The following is a 16,721-nucleotide window of genomic DNA, read 5'->3' as shown; positions in this document are numbered from 1 at the left end:
AGGGTCTCCCCAGGCTCAGGGTGATGGAGGGTCTCCCCAGGCTCAGGGTGATGGAGGGTCCCCCCAGGCTCAGGGTGATGGAGGGTCGCCCCCAGGCTCAGGCTGATGGAGGGTCGCCCCCAGGCTCAGGGTGATGGAGGGTCCCCCCAGGCTTAGGGTGATGGAGGGTCTCCCCAGGCTCAGGGTGATGGAGGGTTGCCCCCAGGCTCAGGGTGATGGAGGGTCCCCCCAGGCTCAGGCTGATGGAGGGTCGCCCCCAGGCTCAGGGTGATGGAGGGTCCCCCCAGGCTTAGGGTGATGGAGGGTCTCCCCAGGCTCAGGGTGATGGAGGGTTGCCCCCAGGCTCAGGGTGATGGAGGGTCCCCCCAGGCTTAGGGTGATGGAGGGTCTCCCCAGGCTCAGGGTGATGGAGGGTTGCCCCCAGGCTCAGGGTGATGGAGGGTCTCCCCAGGCTCAGGGTGATGGAGGGTCTCCACATGCTCAGATTGATGGAGGGTCTCCCCAGGCTCAGTGATGATGGCTCCATGGCTGTGATGACAGCACTTGCAGTAGAGGAGGGGAATGTGAGAGGAAGTCTATTCTGTTTTCACCATGTGTCCAATTGTCGCACATTGCAGAGCGCCTGACTGCAGCAAAGCGTCCGCGATTCCGTCACAGCCCCCCGTGTCCTGATCACGGGGGGAGGACCCAGTGGGGAATTACCGGCGGCGTCAGCCGACACTGCCGCACCGTGTGGCCGGGATGGAGGCAGCAGAGTGACAGCCGCTGCGGTGACACCGGGGGAGGGGAGCTCGCTGGCTGCTCTCTGGTTGAGCAATGCAGAGTCTTGCCTCAGTCACTGCGATGAGGAAGGAGGAGGAGGAGGAGGCTGCTGTGTGCTGGGGGTGAGCGCAGACATGGCTGCATGGATGGGGGGCTTGTCAGACCGCCGCAAGTGACCACCAGCAGCATCACCCGCCATACCGGCTGCTGACAGTCGGATGCTGAGCCTCCCTCTGGGATGACTGCAGCGATTCCATGAGCAGGTAGGTGAGGCTCCTCCTGGGGACCACCATGGTCTGATTCCACACAGCTCATTCATGGGAGATGTCATAGACGGAGGCACTGCGGAGAGCAGCAGACATGGAAGTGCTGGGTCTCCATCACTGGGCTCCATCACTGGGTCTCCATCATTGGGTCTCAATCAGTGGGTCTCTGTCACTGGGTCTCCATCACTGGGTCTCCATCACTGGGTCTCAATCAGTGGGTCTCCATCAGTGGGTCTCCATCAGTGGGTCTCCCTCACTGGGTCTCCATCAGTGGGTCTCCATCACTGGGTCTCCATCAGTGGATCTCCATCACTGGGTCTCCATCAGTGGATCTCCATCACTGCGTCTCCATCAGTGGGTCTCCCTCACTGGGTCTCCATCAGTGGGTCTCCCTCACTGGGTCTCCATCAGTGGGTCTCCATCACTGGGTCTCCATCAGTGGATCTCCATCACTGCGTCTCCATCAGTGGGTCTCCATCACTGGGTCTCCATCACTGGGTCTCAATCAGTGGGTCTCCATCAGTGGGTCTCCATCAGTGGGTCTCTGTCACTAGGTCTCCATCAGTTGATCTCCATCAGTGGGTCTCCCTCACTGGGTCTCCATCAGTGGGTCTCCATCACTGGGTCTCCATCAGTGGATCTCCATCACTGCGTCTCCATCAGTGGGTCTCCCTCACTGGGTCTCCATCAGTGGGTCTCCCTCACTGGGTCTCCATCAGTGGGTCTCCATCACTGGGTCTCCATCAGTGGATCTCCATCACTGCGTCTCCATCAGTGGGTCTCTGTCACTAGGTCTCCATCAGTGGGTCTCCATCACTGGGTCTCCATCAGTGGATCTCCATCACTGGGTCTCCATCACTGCATCTCCATCAGTGAGTCTCCATCAGTGGATCTCCATCACTGGGTCTCCATCAGTGGGTCTCTGTCACTAGGTCTCCATCAGTGGATCTCCATCACTGGGTCTCCGTCAGTGGATCTCCATCACTGGGTCTCCATCACTGGGTCTCCATCACTGCATCTCCATCAGTGGGTCTCCATCAGTGGATCTCCATCACTGGGTCTCCATCAGTGGGTCTCTGTCACTAGGTCTCCATCAGTGGATCTCCATCACTGGGTCTCCATCAGTGGGTTTGCATCACTGGATCTCCATCAGTGGGTCTCCATCGCTGGGTCTCCATCACTGGATCTCCATCAGTGGGTCTCCATCACTGGGTCTCCATCAGTAGGTCTCCATCACTGGATCTCCATCACTGGGTCTCCATCACTGGATCTCCATCACTGGATCTCTCTCCATCACTGGAGACATTGGCCAGTGCTTATCAGTGGAGGGATCTACTTATTTGTGGAAGCAGTGTCTTTTTCCCTGCCTGGCTGATGATGCAGATCCTGACGCTGTAAACTAGATCCTCACCTGTGAACCCCTCGTTACTGGCAGATCTCAGTGCTGATCTGTGTCCGGGTATTATCAGCACCATTACCCCAGGCGGCACACATGCTGCATGTACAGATCCCCACTAATAATTGCACTGTACTGTTCCTTACAATCGATGGCGTCTGGCGTTCCCAGCTCACGGTCTATTGGGTCGTAGAGTCACTCATCTGCAATTAGCAGTGGAGCCGTTCCTTCTCCCTCAATCATTAGTGGTTTGTCATTGAGATGCCGGCAGTTCTTTTCCGTCTCTGATGTGTAGGATCTTATTACGAGTTCAAGGTCGTCTTCTTCTGGAGATAAGTGTCAAACTTGTTGCACCTAGTGGAATCCAATATACAGAGATCCTCGGCTTCCATTTCATTTATTGGTGTCGTGTTACATTCCGGAATGTTATGTTATCATTGTCGTGTTCTGGAGGGAGATCTGCCTTTTGGGTTTTCTGCATTTATCATATTAGCATCTAAATATGGCAGCTCCTGTGTCATTTCTGTTACTGTGCCGTGCTAGTCTGACAATGTGGCCTTCACATAACGTGTCCACAGCCCCTTTCATTAAAACCTGTATTCATTGAATGAAAGTAGCAGAATGGCGGCATCCTTGTCATTGTGAGAATCCTACTTTATACTTTGCGTTAGCAATTTACTATATTATGGCAAATCCAGTGTCGGGGGTTATATGGTGTATACGGGATGTAGATCAACAGATCAAAGGATTGTGGATCACTACACATGAAGGGAGTAGCAAAGGACTAGTGCAGGGACATTGGTGTCCAGGAATCATAGAACCATGTCTTTCTTTCTTCGAAGGAGAATTCAATGGGTTGGAGAATGAGAGTGATAGTCCGCACTGTCTATGTAGATAACAAGACACAGGGGAATAATGATGGCAAAACCAAGTGGTTTATTCTGTCCGCATTTCGAAGTTGAACTACCTTCTTCCTAAAAAAAAAGAAATAAAGAAGCTCACCACTCCAATATAGTGCAGGATACATCGGAAAGTTGATGAATGGGGGCCAGCTCAGCTATTGTACAACCCCTGGCAAAAATTATGGAATCACCGGCCTTGGAGGATGTTCAATTTTGTAGAAAAAAGCAGCTCACAGACATGGCGCAAAACTAAAGTCATTTCAGTTGGCAACTTTCTGGCTTTAAGAAACACTAAAAGAAATCAAGAACAAAAATGTGGTAGTCAGTAATGGTTGCTTTTTAATTATGGAATCACCCTGTAAATTTTCATACCCAAAACTAACACCTGCATCAAATTAGATCTGCTCGTTAGTATGCATCTAAAAAGGAGTGATCACACCTTGGAGAGCTGTTGCACCAAGTGGACTGACATGAATCATGGCTCCAATATGAGAGATGTCAACTGAAACAAAGGAGATGATTATCAAACTTTTAAAAGAGGGTAAATCATCACGCAATGTTGCAAAAGATGTTGGCTGTTCACAGTCAGCTGTGTCTAAAATCTGGGCCAAATACAAACAACATGAGAAGGTTGTTAAAGGCAAACATACTGGTAGACCAAGGAAGACATCAAAGCGTCAAGACCGGAAACTTAAGGCTATATATCTCCAAAACAGGAAATGCATAACAAAACAAATGAGGAACGAATGGGTGGAAACTGGATTCAACGTCTGTGACCGAACTGTAAGAAACCGCCTAAAGGAAATGGGATTTACATACAGAAAAGCAAAATGAAAGCCATAATTAACACCTAAACAGAAAAAACCAAGGTTACAATGGGCTAAGGAAAAGCAATCGTGGACTGTGGATGACTGGATGAAAGTCGTATTCAGTGATGAATCGCGAATCTGCATTGGGCAAGGTGATGATGCTGGAACTTTTGTTTGGTGCCGTTCCAATGAGATTTATAAAGATGACTGCCTGAAGAGAACATGCAAATTTCCACAGTCATTGATGATATAGGGCTGCATGTCAGGTAAAGGCACTGGGGAGATGGCTGTCATTACATCTTCAATAAATGCACAAGTTTATGTTGATATTTTGGACACTTTTCTTATCCCATCAATTGAAAGGATGTTTGGGGATGATGAAATCATTTTTTAAGATGATAATGCATCCTGCCATAGAGCAAAAATTGTGAAAACATCCCTGGAAAAAAGACACATAAGGTCAATGTGATGGTCTGCAAATAGTCCGGATCTCAATCCAATAGAAAATCTTTGGTGGAAGTTGAAGAAAATGGTCCATGACAAGGTAAACCTGCAAAGGTGATCTGGGGACAGCAATCAGAGAAAGTTGGAGCCAGATTGATGAAGAGTCCTGTGTGACCCTCATTAAGTCCAGGCCTCAGAGACTGCAAGCTGTTAAAAAAGCCAAAGGTGGTGTAACAAAATACTAGTGATGTGTTGGAGGGTTTTTTGTTTGTTTTTCACAATTCCATAATTTTTCCCCTCTGCTTGGTTAAAAAAAGGAACCATTACTGACTACCACATTTTTGTTCTTGATTTCTTTTAGTGTTTCTTAAAGCCCGAAAGTTGCCATTTGAAATGACTTTAGTTTTGTGCTATATCTGTGATCTGCTTTTTTTCTACAAAAATTAAACAACTGAATGAACATCCTCCAAGACCGGTGATTCCATAATTTTTGGTAGGGGTTGTAGAACCAAGAAAGAAAACATGCATTTTCCGTCACTTCCTTCCATAAAATTAATAATTTATTAGAAATTCATTTAAAAACAGGAAGATGCATCTTTAGGATAAAACCTTAGGCTTTTCTGGTGAACACTGCGCCCTTGGTCATAGGAAGGTTCTAACTTCTTCATAGATCTACCACTGTGGTTCTCCTGAGGATGAAGTTAGTTCAACTTTGAAAAGCTTCTTGATCTTACCATCTTGACTATCACCCTCATTCTCCTACCCATTAATATTGATGCAGCGACTGGATTCCCTGCAGTAGCTGATTCATCCTCATTCCTCCATTGTGGGTCAACACAACCCCGACAGGTGAGCAGTGCCTGCGATCATCTGATACCCTCTATCTCCCTTGGATAAGACCCTTTCCAAGGAGAAAAACGAGATGCTATCTGACCTTTCTTTACAACACTCAACACAATTGTCTTTTATTACGAGATACCAGTCATAGTATATATGCCTAATTTTGGGAATTGTATTTTGGGAGGTGAAGCTGTAAACTTTAAGGAGTAAGATAAAAATTCTTGCAGGTGACCTGCTAATTCATTTTGTGTGTTTAGGGACCTTCAGTGAGAAGGTAAAAAGTTCCATCTTGTGAATTTGGTGACCTAGACAGGAGGGAATTTGGGCAAAGTTTGAGTCCACATTTGAACTCCGGAGGTGAAGCCATAAATCCGGGAGACGGGCGCTGGTAGCCTTAGGTACGTTCCCACCATGAATTTTGGACGTTGCAGAGTTTCTGCACCTATTAAGTAAAATAAGTGACTTGCATAAGTCATAGCGTAAAAACTCATCGAAAACTCTTTGTTGGGACGTAGTCTGATGGCATAGCAACTAGTATAAACCTTCCAATTTGTATGGAGAAGGAATTCTTGTTTTTTCATTAAAGGACTCCCCCAACATATAAACCTAAGTAGCCCAGGCTATCATTATTATTATAAAAAAAAAAAATAGTGGTAATACTCAAAATGAAGGAAAACAGGTTACACAAAAAACTGGAGCAAATATGTCTTCTTTTTAAATCAATATTCCCTTGTCATCTAGGAGAGTTAGTGACATGATGACAATTTAAAGGGAGGTCCGGGATAATATTTTAGTTAACCAAAGTCTTGAAGATGAAAGAAATAATAAACTGAGCTCTTTGACTCCCTTCCCGACTCCAGCACTGCCACCGGATTTGTGTTGATAGGCTACAGCGGTGACTTCACGTCGTCAGTGCACGTGACCACTGCAGCCAGTCCCAGGGCTCGGTAGCCCTCAGTGATTTGTTGCAGCGGTCACATGTGCTTTCAACTGCAGCCTTTTAACTGGAGAGGAAGAGTAACAGCTATGTTTTTTTATTGTATACACCTTCATTTCTTTGTTTATCTAGAAGTTTATCCCAGTCATTAACTTTATTAGTGTTTAATATTGACCCTTAAAATGATAAGGTACAGATGTAGCAATTCTTAACTTGACCGTCACACCGTATTTGCCACGATGTAGCTGACTTTAACCCGACATTAACTGAAAGTTTGCTATGTTATAGAACATTTCACGTATTTACCTTCCTTGCTGACGTTAGGCATAGTTCACACTGCTGAGATTAATGCGTAGATTAGCGCACTGGTAGTATGAGGTCTTTAGTGTTCTGTCTGTGGGAGACCAATCAGGTGGAAATCTATAGATATTAAAGGTCTAACATTGATCCGGAACATAAATTCAAGATAGAGCTTTACCTAAGGGCAAGAAAAGAGAATACACCAATTGTATGTGCAACTGATGGCAGAATTACTGGTCAGTTTAGGATTTTATTTGTTCTGCATATTTGCAAAATGAAGAGACAAATCAACTAGAGAATCCTGGGGAACATCTATACAATTGGTGAGATTGTAGGGGGGTCGGTTTTGGATGTGCGCCCGATGACTCCTGACGTTCCACTCGAGGATTCCAAAGTTCCGTTGGAATAACAGGAGCAACAGTTTCATCTGACAATTCACAGTGTGACTGCTAGGGGGCAGATGTAGGGCCTAACAGGCCGGTTTCAAGACTATCACTCCCCTAAAGGGGTTGTTCAATTCTTGTACAACCACTTCTTAAGTGCTATATTCCGCAATGTCAAATAAAGATACCCTATACCCACCTCGGAGCAATGCCAAGGCTCATGTAACGTTATGCCTGCGGCCAATCAGTGACCACTATTGAGCTGATTGGCGCTGACTTCCTTTGGATGAAACTTGAATGTTTGAAGGAGGTGAGAATGCAGAAATCCATTGGTGACTGCTTATTACCTGCTGAGCTCACCTGGTATAACAATATTGCATGGGGCTCGGGATTCCCGGCGCGAACAGTACTGGAATGGTGCCGGTGTGGGAGGTGAATATATGATGTTTTTAGTTATATATTGGGGAATATAGTATTTAAGAAGGTGTTGTCTGGGTAGTAGACAAACCCTTTAAACCAGGGTGTCTCGACTTTTACACACCCACAGTATAGACTATTCACGGAAAGCAGTCAGCAAGCACTGGCAATATTCAGGTCCACCTCTATTTATAAATCCAAAGGATCCAGAGAGTCAATCGTAATACTGTGATAATGACTGCAGATCATAATAATAAAAAAAATTAAACTTGCCTCTCTGTTGCGAGATATTACCAGTGAAAGTATTTGATACCTAATGAGTTAACTTTTCTGAAGTCCAAGTGGGTGCGATCAGATAGTTTTCACTGGGGGCGTGTACTTGGTCAGAATCATTCAGGAGGAAGTACACACCCCCAGTGAAAACTATCTGATAACACTCACTTGGATTTAAAAAGAACCTGTCAGCATGAATTTGCAATGTAAAGGCATGACTGTAATACTGAATAAATGTATACATTTAGTGAAGAAATCAGCTGTGTTGTTCTTCTTTAATCCCCATTTAAAGTATTTTGCTAATTAGAATTTGGTGCCCAGGGTCCAAATTGTGCACTGGGTCTTCTCTTCCTTGTCTTTGATCCCCAACCCCTCGGCCTGCCTCCAGTCTTTGAAAGACAGATCAAGGGTTTTTCAGTGTTGAAAGAGATTTCAAACAGTGGATGGAGGCATGATCTGTCATTCACAGACTGGAGGCAGGCGGAAGGGCCAGGGAATCACAGAACGGAGGCAGACGGAGGGGCCGGAGAATCACAGACCAGAGGCAGGCGGATGGGCCAGGAAATCACAGACTGGAGGCAGACAGACGGGACGGGGAATCACAGACCAGAGGCAGACAGAGGGGCTGGGAATCACAGACCGGAGGAAGATGGAGGGGCCAGGGAATGACAGAACAGAGGCAGATGGAGGGGCCGGGGAATCTCAGACCAGAGGCTGGCAGAGGGGTCAGGGAATCACACACTGGAGGCAGGCAGAGGGGCTGAGAATCACAGACTGAAGGCAGGCAGAGGGGCCGGGGAATCACAGACTGGAGGCAGGCAGAGGGGCTGAGAATCACAGACCGGAGGCAGGTAGAGGGGCTGGGAATCACAGGTCGTTGGCAGGTGGAGGGGCTGGGAATCACAGACTTAAGGCAGGCAGAGGGGCCAGGGAATCACAGACCGGAGGCAGGCGGCGGAGCTGGGAATCACAGACTGGAGGCAGGCAGAGGGGCTGGGAATCACAGACTGGAGGCAGGCAGAGGGGCTGAAAATCACAGACCGGAGGTAGACGGAGGCGCCTGGGAATCACAGACCGGAGGCAGGCGGATGGGGCCAAGGAATCACAGGCCGTAGGCAGGCAGAGGGGTCAGGGAACCACAGACCAAAGGCAGGCAAAGGGGCCGGGGAATCACAGACTGGAGGCAGGCAGAGGGGCAGGGAATCACAGACTGGAGGCAGGCAGAGGGGCCAGGGAATCACGGACTGGAGGCAGACATAGGGGCCGGGGAATCACAGACCGGAGGCAGGCAGAGGGGCCGGGGAATCACAGACTGGAGGCAGGCAGAGGAGCCGGGGAATCACAGACTGGAGGCAGGCAAAGGGGCCAGGGAATCACAGACTGGAAGCTGGCGGAGGGGCAGGGAATCACAGACTGGAGGCAGGAGGAGGGGCTGGGAATCACAGACTGGAGGCAGGTGGAGGGGCTGGGAATCACAGACTGGAGGCAGGCGGAGGGGCAGGGAATCAGACTGGAGGCAGGAGGAGGGGCTGGGAATCACAGACTGGAGGCAGGTGGAGGGGCTGGGAATCACAGACTGGAGGCAGGCAGAGGGGCAGGGAATCAGACTGGAGGCAGACAGAGGGGCCGGGGAATCACGGACTGGAGGCAGACATAGGGGCCGGGGAATCACAGACCGGAGGCAGGCAGAGGGGCCGGGGAATCACAGACTGGAGGCAGGCAGAGGAGCCGGGGAATCACAGACTGGAGGCAGGCAAAGGGGCCAGGGAATCACAGACTGGAAGCTGGCGGAGGGGCAGGGAATCACAGACTGGAGGCAGGTGGAGGGGCTGGGAATCACAGACTGGAGGCAGGCGGAGGGGCAGGGAATCAGACTGGAGGCAGGAGGAGGGGCTGGGAATCACAGACTGGAGGCAGGTGGAGGGGCAGGGAATCAGACTGGAGGCAGGAGGAGGGGCTGGGAATCACAGACTGGAGGCAGGCGGAGGGGCAGGGAATCAGACTGGAGGCAGGAGGAGGGGCTGGGAATCACAGACTGGAGGCAGGCGGAGGGGCAGGGAATCAGACTGGAGGCAGGAGGAGGGGCTGGGAATCACAGACTGGAGGCAGGCAGAGGGGCAGGGAATCAGACTGGAGGCAGACAGAGGGGCCGGGGAATCACGGACTGGAGGCAGACATAGGGGCCGGGGAATCACAGACCGGAGGCAGGCAGAGGGGCCGGGGAATCACAGACTGGAGGCAGGCAGAGGAGCCGGGGAATCACAGACTGGAGGCAGGCAAAGGGGCCAGGGAATCACAGACTGGAAGCTGGCGGAGGGGCAGGGAATCACAGACTGGAGGCAGGCGGAGGGGCAGGGAATCAGACTGGAGGCAGGAGGAGGGGCTGGGAATCACAGACTGGAGGCAGGCGGAGGGGCAGGGAATCAGACTGGAGGCAGGCGGAGGGGCTGGGAATCACAGACTGGAGGCAGGCAGAGGGGCCGGGGAATCACAGATCGGAGGCAGACGGAGGGGCTGGGGAATCACCGAAAAGAGAGGAGGAGACCCAGTTTACAGTCCAGCCCCTGTACACCGAAATCTAATTAGTAGAAAACTGCAAATGTTGATTAAAGAAGAACAACAAAACTTGGAGGCAGGCGGAGGGGCAGGGAATCAGACTGGAGGCAGGAGGAGGGGCTGGGAATCACAGACTGGAGGCAGGTGGAGGGGCTGGGAATCACAGACTGGAGGCAGGCAAAGGAGCCGGGGAATCACAGACTGGAAGCTGGCGGAGGGGCTGGGAATCACAGACTGGAGGCAGGCGGAGGGGCTGGGAATCACAGACTGGAGGCAGGCGGAGGGGCTGGGAATCACAGACTGGAGGCAGGAGGAGGGGCTGGGAATCACAGACTGGAGGCAGGAGGAGGGGCTGGGAATCACAGACTGGAGGCAGGCGGAGGGGCTGGGAATCACAGACTGGAGGCAGGCGGAGGGGCTGGGAATCACAGACTGGAGGCAGGAGGAGGGGCTGGGAATCACAGACTGGAGGCAGGCAGAGGGGCCGGGGAATCACAGACTGGAAGCTGGCGGAGGGGCTGGGAATCACAGACTGGAGGCAGGAGGAGGGGCTGGGAATCACAGACTGGAGGCAGGCGGAGGGGCAGGGAATCAGACTGGAGGCAGGAGGAGGGGCTGGGAATCACAGACTGGAGGCAGGCGGAGGGGCTGGGAATCACAGACTGGAGGCAGGAGGAGGGGCTGGGAATCACAGACTGGAGGCAGACAGAGGGGCCGGGGAATCACAGACTGGAAGCTGGCGGAGGGGCTGGGAATCACAGACTGGAAGCTGGCGGAGGGGCTGGGAATCACAGACTGGAGGCAGGAGGAGGGGCTGGGAATCACAGACTGGAGGCAGGCAGAGGGGCCGGGGAATCACAGATCGGAGGCAGACGGAGGGGCTGGGGAATCACCGAAAAGAGAGGAGGAGACCCAGTTTACAGTCCAGCCCCTGTACACCGAAATCTAATTAGTAGAAAACTGCAAATGTTGATTAAAGAAGAACAACAAAACTTGGAGGCAGGCGGAGGGGCAGGGAATCAGACTGGAGGCAGGAGGAGGGGCTGGGAATCACAGACTGGAGGCAGGTGGAGGGGCTGGGAATCACAGACTGGAGGTAGACGGAGGCGCCGGGGAATCACAGACTGGAAGCTGGCGGAGGGGCTGGGAATCACAGACTGGAGGCAGGAGGAGGGGCTGGGAATCACAGACTGGAGGCAGGCGGAGGGGCAGGGAATCACAGACTGGAGGCAGGTGGAGGGGCTGGGAATCACAGACTGGAGGCAGGTGGAGGGGCAGGGAATCAGACTGGAGGCAGGAGGAGGGGCTGGGAATCACAGACTGGAGGCAGGTGTAGGGGCTGGGAATCGCAGACTGGAGGCAGGAGGAGGGGCTGGGAATCACAGACTGGAGGCAGGAGGAGGGGCTGGGAATCACAGACTGGAGGCAGGTGGAGGGGCTGGGAATCACAGACTGGAGGCTGGCGGAGGGGCTGGGAATCACAGACTGGAGGCAGGCAAAGGAGCCGGGGAATCACAGACTGGAAGCTGGCGGAGGGGCTGGGAATCACAGACTGGAGGCAGGCAGAGGGGCCGGGGAATCACAGACTGGAAGCTGGCGGAGGGGCTGGGAATCACAGACTGGAGGCAGGAGGAGGGGCTGGGAATCACAGACTGGAGGCAGGTGGAGGGGCAGGGAATCACAGACTGGAGGCAGGTGGAGGGGCTGGGAATCACAGACTGGAGGCAGGCGGAGGGGCTGGGAATCACAGACTGGAGGCAGGCGGAGGGGCTGGGAATCACAGACTGGAGGCAGGAGGAGGGGCTGGGAATCACAGACTGGAGGCAGGCAGAGGGGCCGGGGAATCACAGACTGGAAGCTGGCGGAGGGGCTGGGAATCACAGACTGGAGGCAGGCGGAGGGGCTGGGAATCACAGACTGGAGGCAGGCGGAGGGGCTGGGAATCACAGACTGGAGGCAGGTGGAGGGGCTGGGAATCACAGACTGGAGGCAGGTGGAGGGGCTGGGAATCACAGACTGGAGGCAGGCGGAGGGGCTGGGAATCACAGACTGGAGGCAGGAGGAGGGGCTGGGAATCACAGACTGGAGGCAGACAGAGGGGCCGGGGAATCACAGACTGGAAGCTGGCGGAGGGGCTGGGAATCACAGACTGGAAGCTGGCGGAGGGGCTGGGAATCACAGACTGGAGGCAGGAGGAGGGGCTGGGAATCACAGACTGGAGGCAGGCAGAGGGGCCGGGGAATCACAGATCGGAGGCAGACGGAGGGGCTGGGGAATCACCGAAAAGAGAGGAGGAGACCCAGTTTACAGTCCAGCCCCTGTACACCGAAATCTAATTAGTAGAAAACTGCAAATGTTGATTAAAGAAGAACAACAAAACTTGGAGGCAGGCGGAGGGGCAGGGAATCAGACTGGAGGCAGGAGGAGGGGCTGGGAATCACAGACTGGAGGCAGGTGGAGGGTCTGGGAATCACAGACTGGAGGCAGGCAAAGGAGCCGGGGAATCACAGACTGGAAGCTGGCGGAGGGGCTGGGAATCACAGACTGGAGGCAGGCGGAGGGGCTGGGAATCACAGACTGGAGGCAGGCGGAGGGGCTGGGAATCACAGACTGGAGGCAGGAGGAGGGGCTGGGAATCACAGACTGGAGGCAGGAGGAGGGGCTGGGAATCACAGACTGGAGGCAGGCGGAGGGGCTGGGAATCACAGACTGGAGGCAGGCGGAGGGGCTGGGAATCACAGACTGGAGGCAGGAGGAGGGGCTGGGAATCACAGACTGGAGGCAGGCAGAGGGGCCGGGGAATCACAGACTGGAAGCTGGCGGAGGGGCTGGGAATCACAGACTGGAAGCTGGCGGAGGGGCTGGGAATCACAGACTGGAGGCAGGAGGAGGGGCTGGGAATCACAGACTGGAGGCAGGCGGAGGGGCTGGGAATCACAGACTGGAGGCAGGTGGAGGGGCTGGGAATCACAGACTGGAGGCAGGAGGAGGGGCTGGGAATCACAGACTGGAGGCAGGAGGAGGGGCTGGGAATCACAGACTGGAGGCAGGCGGAGGGGCTGGGAATCACAGACTGGAGGCAGGCGGAGGGGCTGGGAATCACAGACTGGAGGCAGGAGGAGGGGCTGGGAATCACAGACTGGAGGCAGGCAGAGGGGCCGGGGAATCACAGACTGGAAGCTGGCGGAGGGGCTGGGAATCACAGACTGGAAGCTGGCGGAGGGGCTGGGAATCACAGACTGGAGGCAGGAGGAGGGGCTGGGAATCACAGACTGGAGGCAGGCAGAGGGGCCGGGGAATCACAGATCGGAGGCAGACGGAGGGGCTGGGGAATCACCGAAAAGAGAGGAGGAGACCCAGTTTACAGTCCAGCCCCTGTACACCGAAATCTAATTAGTAGAAAACTGCAAATGTTGATTAAAGAAGAACAACAAAACTTGGAGGCAGGCGGAGGGGCAGGGAATCAGACTGGAGGCAGGAGGAGGGGCTGGGAATCACAGACTGGAGGCAGGTGGAGGGGCTGGGAATCACAGACTGGAGGCAGGCAAAGGAGCCGGGGAATCACAGACTGGAAGCTGGCGGAGGGGCTGGGAATCACAGACTGGAGGCAGGTGGAGGGGCTGGGAATCACAGACTGGAGGCAGGCGGAGGGGCTGGGAATCACAGACTGGAGGTAGACGGAGGCGCCGGGGAATCACAGACTGGAAGCTGGCGGAGGGGCTGGGAATCACAGACTGGAGGCAGGCAGAGGGGCCGGGGAATCACAGACTGGAAGCTGGCGGAGGGGCTGGGAATCACAGACTGGAGGCAGGAGGAGGGGCTGGGAATCACAGACTGGAGGCAGGCGGAGGGGCAGGGAATCACAGACTGGAGGCAGGTGGAGGGGCAGGGAATCAGACTGGAGGCAGGAGGAGGGGCTGGGAATCACAGACTGGAGGCAGGAGGAGGGGCTGGGAATCACAGACTGGAGGCAGGTGGAGGGGCTGGGAATCACAGACTGGAGGCAGGTGGAGGGGCTGGGAATCACAGACTGGAGGCTGGCGGAGGGGCTGGGAATCACAGACTGGAGGCAGGCAAAGGAGCCGGGGAATCACAAACTGGAAGCTGGCGGAGGGGCTGGGAATCACAGACTGGAGGCAGGCAGAGGGGCCGGGGAATCACAGACTGGAAGCTGGCGGAGGGGCTGGGAATCACAGACTGGAGGCAGGAGGAGGGGCTGGGAATAACAGACTGGAGGCAGGTGGAGGGGCAGGGAATCACAGACTGGAGGCAGGTGGAGGGGCTGGGAATCACAGACTGGAGGCAGGCGGAGGGGCTGGGAATCACAGACTGGAGGCAGGCGGAGGGGCTGGGAATCACAGACTGGAGGCAGGAGGAGGGGCTGGGAATCACAGACTGGAGGCAGACAGAGGGGCCGGGGAATCACAGACTGGAAGCTGGCGGAGGGGCTGGGAATCACAGACTGGAAGCTGGCGGAGGGGCTGGGAATCACAGACTGGAGGCAGGAGGAGGGGCTGGGAATCACAGACTGGAGGCAGGCAGAGGGGCCGGGGAATCACAGATCGGAGGCAGACAGAGGGGCTGGGGAATCACCGAAAAGAGAGGAGGAGACCCAGTTTACAGTCCAGCCCCTGTACACCGAAATCTAATTAGTAGAAAACTGCAAATGTTGATTAAAGAAGAACAACAAAACTTGGAGGCAGGCGGAGGGGCAGGGAATCAGACTGGAGGCAGGAGGAGGGGCTGGGAATCACAGACTGGAGGCAGGTGGAGGGGCTGGGAATCACAGACTGGAGGCAGGTGGAGGGGCAGGGAATCAGACTGGAGGCAGGAGGAGGGGCTGGGAATCACAGACTGGAGGCAGGCGGAGGGGCAGGGAATCACAGACTGGAGGCAGGTGGAGGGGCTGGGAATCACAGACTGGAGGCAGGTGGAGGGGCAGGGAATCAGACTGGAGGCAGGAGGAGGGGCTGGGAATCACAGACTGGAGGCAGGCGGAGGGGCAGGGAATCACAGACTGGAGGCAGGTGGAGGGGCTGGGAATCACAGACTGGAGGCAGGTGGAGGGGCAGGGAATCAGACTGGAGGCAGGAGGAGGGGCTGGGAATCACAGACTGGAGGCAGGAGGAGGGGCTGGGAATCACAGACTGGAGGCAGGTGGAGGGGCTGGGAATCACAGACTGGAGGCAGGTGGAGGGGCTGGGAATCACAGACTGGAGGCTGGCGGAGGGGCTGGGAATCACAGACTGGAGGCAGGCAAAGGAGCCGGGGAATCACAGACTGGAAGCTGGCGGAGGGGCTGGGAATCACAGACTGGAGGCAGGCAGAGGGGCCGGGGAATCACAGACTGGAAGCTGGCGGAGGGGCTGGGAATCACAGACTGGAGGCAGGAGGAGGGGCTGGGAATCACAGACTGGAGGCAGGTGGAGGGGCAGGGAATCACAGACTGGAGGCAGGTGGAGGGGCTGGGAATCACAGACTGGAGGCAGGCGGAGGGGCTGGGAATCACAGACTGGAGGCAGGCGGAGGGGCTGGGAATCACAGACTGGAGGCAGGAGGAGGGGCTGGGAATCACAGACTGGAGGCAGACAGAGGGGCTGGGGAATCACAGACTGGAAGCTGGCGGAGGGGCTGGGAATCACAGACTGGAGGCAGGCGGAGGGGCTGGGAATCACAGACTGGAGGCAGGCGGAGGGGCTGGGAATCACAGACTGGAGGCAGGAGGAGGGGCTGGGAATCACAGACTGGAGGCAGGAGGAGGGGCTGGGAATCACAGACTGGAGGCAGGTGGAGGGGCTGGGAATCACAGACTGGAGGCAGGCGGAGGGGCTGGGAATCACAGACTGGAGGCAGGAGGAGGGGCTGGGAATCACAGACTGGAGGCAGGCAGAGGGGCCGGGGAATCACAGACTGGAAGCTGGCGGAGGGGCTGGGAATCACAGACTGGAAGCTGGCGGAGGGGCTGGGAATCACAGACTGGAGGCAGGAGGAGGGGCTGGGAATCACAGACTGGAGGCAGGCGGAGGGGCAGGGAATCAGACTGGAGGCAGGAGGAGGGGCTGGGAATCACAGACTGGAGGCAGGCGGAGGGGCTGGGAATCACAGACTGGAGGCAGGCGGAGGGGCTGGGAATCACAGACTGGAGGCAGGAGGAGGGGCTGGGAATCACAGACTGGAGGCAGGCAGAGGGGCCGGGGAATCACAGACTGGAAGCTGGCGGAGGGGCTGGGAATCACAGACTGGAAGCTGGCGGAGGGGCTGGGAATCACAGACTGGAGGCAGGAGGAGGGGCTGGGAATCACAGACTGGAGGCAGGCAGAGGGGCCGGGGAATCACAGATCGGAGGCAGACGGAGGGGCTGGGGAATCACCGAAAAGAGAGGAGGAGACCCAGTTTACAGTCCAGCCCCTGTACACCGAAATCTAATTAGTAGAAA

At 54.7% G+C, this 16,721-nt stretch overlaps 1 protein-coding gene across 6 annotated transcripts in view; it reads left to right on the top strand.

The window, feature by feature from the left end:
• The first annotated feature begins 615 nt into the window (after positions 1-615).
• LOC138662704 (diacylglycerol kinase eta-like) overlaps positions 616-16,721 on the top strand; it is a 255,548-nt gene continuing 239,442 nt past the window's right edge. For 5 of the 6 annotated variants that reach the window (XM_069748582.1, XM_069748580.1, XM_069748585.1 and 2 more), the window contains exon 1: positions 671-1,025. The gene's annotated coding sequence lies outside the window, so the exon portion shown is untranslated. Of the gene's footprint in view, positions 1,026-16,721 lie in introns of all 6 variants that reach the window. The other variant, XM_069748579.1, reaches the window with a different exon arrangement.

This window comes from Ranitomeya imitator, chromosome 2, assembly GCF_032444005.1.
Source record: "Ranitomeya imitator isolate aRanImi1 chromosome 2, aRanImi1.pri, whole genome shotgun sequence".
Taxonomy (NCBI): Eukaryota; Metazoa; Chordata; class Amphibia; order Anura; family Dendrobatidae; genus Ranitomeya; species Ranitomeya imitator.
Note: the sequence above shows the minus strand (reverse complement) of the source record. Positions and strands in the feature narration are given on the sequence as shown.